Consider the following 7,285-nt stretch of genomic DNA (forward strand, 5'->3'; position numbering starts at 1 on the left):
AGCCGCGCTCAAGCGTGCGGGCGGCTTTAGATCGGGCGCCGGAGGAGCGGCCTCGGGATGCGATGACTACGGCCGGCGGTGGTGAGCGCGTCTTTGGTTCTACGCGGAGATGCCTCTACCTTCTTGAAGGCCCCGCCTTTGAAGGCCTCACACTTGTGGTGTGGTAGGTTTGCGTCAACCAGGCATGGTTGCCTTGCGGCTGAATATGGTGGGCGCAGGGGCAACGGCTCCGGACAGTAGCGAGTGTGGCCGTGGTCTAGCAAGGCAAGGGTGATGTGCTTGTTCTACGTGGGTAGCGAGTCCGTCGGCCCAGTCGGCGCGATCGGATGGCTGGTCTGACTGGCACGTCGGGGCGGTGGCCCCGGATCTTTTGGCACGACATTCGTTGTTTATGGATGGTCGTCTAGTGTAGCATGGGCTACGAGGCGTCTAGTCCGTGCGGCGTTGCGGTTCGTGAGCGAGCAGGGGAAGCCAGAGTGGCGGCTCCGGGCACGGATATGTTTGTTTTGTGCAATGGTGGCTAGCGACAACATGCTTATGGATTGAGCTCACGACTGTGGTGAGGGGGCACAACGACTTTGCTCGTCGGTGGCGTAAATCGGAGTGCGTTCGCGATTTTCTGGCTCGACATGAAATTTAGAGATGGAGCTTGATGCAAGCTCTAACGGCAGAGATGAGTGATAAACTGCTAGTTATTCTGCACTCATGAAGAGTAGGCGTAAAAGAGTATGGAGAAAAGAGGTGGAGAGATTTTGATGGTTCGGCAGTATTGCGGGTTTGGGTTTGGGCTGGATTAGCATGGATGGGACCGTGGGAGGAGTAATTAGCACTGCCACGACCTGGAGGAATTATCGTACAAGGATCGGACATAGATTGTCGTGTGTGAAGCACTTTCGAAAAAAGCTTTCGTCGTCTCTGTTCACTCCAACCCCTCCAAGCTGCTGAGGTGTGTCGTCATTCATCCAGTCGTCTTGATTCGTTAGGCGTATGTTCTTCCGACAGCTCCGCAACTTCAAGTTACGGCAGGTGTGTCGTCCTCGTTCAAGTCGATGTGATTGGCCTGCAGGTAGCTAGCTTGCACCTTGCTCCAAGGCGTGGATTTCCAACGACTGTGGTCTGATTGATACATGTTGGTAGCTTGCACTGGAGTGGATTGCTGATTGGTTCCATGTTTGCAATTTTACGTGAGTAGACTGTTCCGGTCTGAAGTTCTCTTGCTGCGGGAGATACTTGTGATATGCGATCTGGTTTGATCTTGTGTGCAGGTTAAGATGGTCTTGGGAGTAGGTTGGCTGTGTTGGCGAGATGTGACCTGCTACAAGGCCGCAAAGATCATCAGGTTTTCTTGGAGCTTCAGTTGAGGTGGTTGGCCACGCAGTGGTAATCGTTGGGAGCAATGTTAATGTCAGGATGGAAGTTTCAGGGGATGAAGACTTTCCCGCAATCCGAGATTTTTTTTATAGAATATTAAAATATTCTATAAAAATATTTTGTAAAACCCCCGAAAGGAATAGATAATAAAACAATACAATTGCAAAAAAGGAGAACTAATTAAATGATTTGATTTTTCTTTCCCCACCCTCATGGTCTTTCTAATCGAAGTTTAGGATTCAAAAGAACACGGCTAGAACTTACTTCTAGTATTTTTTTTTTCGAAATGGGAGCTTCGCCCCGGCCTCTGCATCAATTGATGCACACAGCTGTTATTTACTTCTAGTATATATACTCCTCTAGAAGCGCATACAATATTTAATGTGTGGTAAAGGAGGAAAACTAGTACATCGAATCAAAATCAAAGGGTAAATTATCTTACCTAATATGGATCTCATACTACCCTACCCTCTTGTTAAGTCGATATACCACCGAAAAAGGCTCTCTAAGCAGGGTGGAGTTAGTTTTTGACGAAGACCCGTCCCGTGATGCGAAGTCCTGTTAGTAAGACCCTGCGAAAGAATGGGTGTGATAGAAGATTATTATTTCGAATACTCGTTTGGACGCATATAGTAAGTAGCATTGAGATTCCGCATCTTTTGGGTTTTTTTATGAATAGAAAATTCATTCTATTGTTGGGTAGGAGGTTTGGTAAAAAAAAAAAGGAACAAAATGGCTACCGCATTGAAGTTTATAGCATTGGATTTCTATTAGACTATAAATCTTCACACCCGATTTATATCTGAGTAAAGCTAAGGCAGAAAAGTTGGATCGTAAACTCAATTTTGATGGAATTCTGATACATGAGAGTGATGGGAGAAGTAGAGGATTTGTCTTAATGCGGAGAAGGAATATCAGAATCATGGTGAAGGATATCACGGCTAACTTCATTGTCGTGATCGTGGATAGTGGAGACGAGTAGCGTCGCACATGCTTCTATGGTAAACCCAAGTGGGAGGACAAGCATAAACCGTGGGCATATATACATGATCTACATGCCGTATAGATCTGCCATGGTTTGTCCTTGGTGATTTTAATGAAATTCTTTTTGCTTCAGAAAAAGAGGGTGGGGCTCCACATGCTCAATGCTATATGCAAGATTTCCAAGATTGTCTGAGCCAATGCTCTCTTGAGGATTTGGGGTATATAGGATATAAATTTACCTGAAGAGAGGCCGAGTGAGAGAAAGGCTACACCATGTTGTTGCCAAAGGCGGTTGTAATTTCCTTTTTTCTGAACATTGTTGTGATAAACACGGGGACAACAAGAGTGACCATCGCCCAATCACTGATAATACAGAATACCTGCAAGGAGTGCGACCTGATGGGGCGGAATTTTAACGTTTTGATGCCTTTTGGTTAGAGGAAGAGAAGGTGGAATCGGTGGTGCAATCTGCATGTGGGAAAGGGCTACTGTGGGTCAGGTGGAGCCCCCCACCCGTCATGCAAAAAATTAAATAATTTAATTACATGAAGCACTCCATGTTTAGGATCGACATTTTTTTTCGAAAAGGGGAATAAGACCCCATCCTCTGCATCGTGGTGATGCATACGGCCTTTATTAAAACTTCAATATCCAGTATAAAAATATAATACAAGTTCACGGATCACTCATGGTTGCAACATAAATCAACCATCTGAACATCAGCTCTTGAAAACTAAGCCAACCAAGCATCCTGTAGTCAACTAGTGTGACACCAACCAGCCTGGGATAAGACACTACTAGGGAAAAGCCTATAGGTGGAGGCAAGTGGTGCCGGCGCACCACCTTGTGCATGCGCCGGTGGAAATCATTGCCGGCGCACCACATTTCAGCCGCGCCGGCGATGAAGGGGTACTGCCGGCGCACCTCGGGGAAAGGCTCGCCGGCGCTATTTCCTGGCATGGCCCCGGCCGATTCGGGCCGAGGCCCAAGAATCATTGCCGGCGCACCGGCCCGGTGGTGCGCCGGTGGAAAATTTGCTATTGCCGGCGCACCCTGGGCCGGTGCGCCGGCAATGATTCTTGGGCCTGGCCCGGTTGTGATATAGCCGAAAGGGTATATGTTGCCGGCGCACCATGGTCCGAGTGCGCCGGCAATAACCCGGCGGTTATTTCAGCCACCAACCAGCCCACTCACTCACACACTCACTACACTCCACTTCTCCACACAAACCCGAGCCTTCTCCCAACCCAGCTCATTTTTGCCCATTTCTATCCCCAATTTCACCAATTTGACCAAACAAAATCAAAATTTTTGAGCAAATCTTCCCTTCCTACATGCATCTCCCACATCCCCCTATGTAGATCTAGATCTACTATCCCGCATTGACCGCTCAATCTAGATCTAGATCTAGAAAGTCGGCTTCCATACGCCATTGTCGCGGCGCGTCGTCTCGATCTTATCGACGAATATATCAAACAAATAGGTGATTAATGAACAAATTGGAATGAAATCGATGTATGTTGGACATTTGAAGAAAAGCTCTCGTGTGTGGCATATATATATGTTGTGCTTGTGCTTGTGTGTGTGTTGGCGTTGAAAATGAGTTGCCAACGTTGCGCCGAAATGTTGATTCTTCAAGTTTCCGTTTCGGCACATTTACGGCGCTCCTATGTCCTACCGTGTAGGAAGGTCATGCCGAAATTTTCCGTGAAAACTACCGACGGATGCATGGTTCTAATGAATTATGTAATCTTACCATGCAGGCGATAATGGTTATCGAGATGAGTGAAAGCATCGTGATGAGATATCTGAAACACGCGATCATCGACATGTATGAAAATAACCGCACGGAGGTATTGTGTCCGTGCCGGAGATGCAAACGAGGGAAATGGTTTGACCCGTATTCAGGCAAGTTGCGGGGCACCTGCTCACTAATGGTTTCATGCATGGACACACTCAATGGATGAGTGATGATGGTGCGGAGGTCAATGGGGCGACGGCGGCAGTTGGTAAAAATGGCCGGCAAGAAGGAGGGCATCATGATACTGATGACGATGAAGAGTTTGTCGCACATGACGATAACCTTGACGACGACAATAACCTTGACGACGACAATAACCTTGACGACGACGAAGAGGTGCCGCTAGCTTCGGTCGTGCGGGACCCTCATCTTCAAGATCTGCTTCTCGAAAAGACGAAAGGCGCCAAGCGGAAATCAAAGCTTGAGCAACTCGAGATAGACTCGAATACTCCGTTGTACGACTCAGGTCGCGGGTTGGGGGAGTCTCGCTTGAGAGTAGCTCTCGATGTGCTGCAGATGAAGGCGAAACACGGATGGACGGACACAAGCGTCGACGACATCCCGGAATACGTGAAAGATCTCCTTCCTGCCGGGAACACGTGTCTCGGTAGTCTAGCCGAGGCCAAGAGAATCACGTGCCCTCTCGACTTACCCCACGAAAAGTATCACGCCTGCATCAACGACTCGTATCATGTATCGCAAGGAGCACATGGACAAGACCAAATGTCCTGTGTGTGAAGCTGAACGGTACAAGAAAGGGAAGAAGAAAGCTCCTCGGAAAGTTGTGTGGTACTTCCCGCTCGCCCCGGCTTCAACGGTTCTACGCGGACCGCAAGGAAGCAAAGCTCATGCGCCGGCACGCGAAAGAAAGGAGGCGGTGTTGAATGATAAAGAGCGGATTGAGCACCCGAGTGCTGACGCACCCTTCGGATGCAAGCCGAGTGGAAAGCATTAGACAATGAATTCGGAAGTTTTGGGGCAGATCCCGTAAACATCGGGTTGGGTGCGAGCACGGACGGATTCAATCCGTTCGGAAACCGAGCAGACACACATAGCACATGGCCCGTGTTTGTATGGATCTACAACCTCCCGCCCAGGCTGTGCATGAAGAGGAAGTACATACGAGATGAGTATGCTAATTCAAGGGCCGACACAGCCAGGAAACGATATCAACATGTATCTCGAACTATTAAAGGAGGAGCTTGAAACGTTGTGGGCGGAGGAAGGGGTAGATACATGGGACGCCGTCGCGGAAGAATATTTCCCTTTGAGAGCCGCGTTGATCACGACGGTGCAGGACTACCTCGGATACGGTTACATTTCGTGCCGGGTGTGCCATGGACACAAGGCATGTGTCGGGTGCATGGAAGAGACGATGTTTTTGCAGCTTGGTAAGGATGGCTCTTCGAAAACAGTTTACATGGGGCATCGAAGGTGGCTACGGAAAACTGACCCGTGGAGAAAGCGTGGAGATCCGTTCGATGGTACAAATGAACCCCGAGGACCTCCACGTAAGAAGAGCGGCGAAGAGATCGATACATTACCGAAAGGTTGGAAGGAGTGCCCTGCGCCGGGAAAGATTCGTCAAAAGCCCGGAGAGAAGAAGAAGAAAAAGGAAACGACGCCGCTCATTGGTGTATGGAAAAGGAGGTCCGTGTTTTGGGACTTGCCGTACTGGAAAATTCTCGATACACCTCACTGCCTTGATGTCATGCATATTACAAAGAACGTGTGCGAGAGCTTGCTTGGCACTCTTCTCAACATGCCGGACCGGACCAAAGATGGGCCGAAAGCAAGACATGACCTGAAAGTTTTGGGCATCAGGGAAGAGCTTCGGATCCCGCCGGCCCAAGAGGGACAGATCGGAGGAGGAGGCGGACGGCGGTCGAAGCGCAAAAGGATTAAGCAGCCGGACTATTACCGTCCCCTCTCCGCTTCACTTTTAGTCCGGCCGAGGTCGATCAATTTTTCAATTGCCTTGTAGGAGTCGAGTGCCCTTCGGTTACTCCGGGTAATAAGCGGATACATGGACCCCAAGAAACGAAACTTCAGCGGCATGAAGTCTCATGACTCGTCACGTGATGATGACGCAGATTCTTCCGGTTGCAATCCGAGGTATAATGGATGACCATGTCCGTGCAACGCTGACCGGGCTCGTAACTTCTTCGACGTCATAACTCGGAAGTCGATAAGCGTGAAGAAACTCGCAAGGCTCCAGTGAAGAGATCGTGGTGATCCTATGTGAGATGGAGATGTACTTCCCGCCCGCATTCTTTGACGTGATGGTCCATCTCGTTGGTCCATATAATGGATGATATCGTCGGTCTAGGGCCGGCATTCTTACACAACATGATGCCGTTTGAAAGAATGAATGGGGTCATTAAAGGATACGTTCGTAACAGGTCACATCCGAGATGGAAGCATCGTACGAGGCTGGCTCACCGAAGAGTGCATCTCTTTCGCACGAATTATCTAGACATCGAGGACCCCGTTGGTTTGCCTCAAAACAAGTACCTCCGTAGGTTCGAGGGAGTAGGCCACAAAAATGGAAGGAAGGAACTGCACGTGCACATGTCCGGTCGGAGTTCCGACTTTGACAGGGCCAACTTAGTAGCGCTACAACACATTGACTTGATCGATCCTTGGTTGAAAGAGCACAAAACCATGATAGAGAACAGTGGCAAGCCGATGATGACGGAAGCGTAAATATACGAGAGCACAACTCCTCTTTGCGCGCTGGTTCAAAGACCACATTGATGCTAATCCCCCACCAATGGATTCCGACAAGGATAAACTAGTATTGGCCTTGTCACATGGCCCCGCGCCCAACATCATGACTTACCAAGCGTACGATATCAACGGGTACACATTCTACACGGAAGAAAAAGACAAGAACAAGTGTTTACCGAACTCGGGGGTAACGATGGATTCCTGGACGGGTGACGTAAAGACTAGATACTACGGAAGAATCGAGGAAATCCGGGAGCTTAGCTACGCTCGGGGAGAAAGTGCCGATGTTCCGTATCGGATGGGCTAAGAGCGTCGAAAAGAAGACCGGTATTTCACCACCATGTTTCTACCCGAAGCCAACAAATCAAAGTCCACGAACGCCACCGCGCGGAATGAGCC

This window comes from Lolium rigidum, chromosome 7 (genome assembly GCF_022539505.1).
Source record: "Lolium rigidum isolate FL_2022 chromosome 7, APGP_CSIRO_Lrig_0.1, whole genome shotgun sequence".
Taxonomy (NCBI): domain Eukaryota; kingdom Viridiplantae; phylum Streptophyta; class Magnoliopsida; order Poales; family Poaceae; genus Lolium; species Lolium rigidum.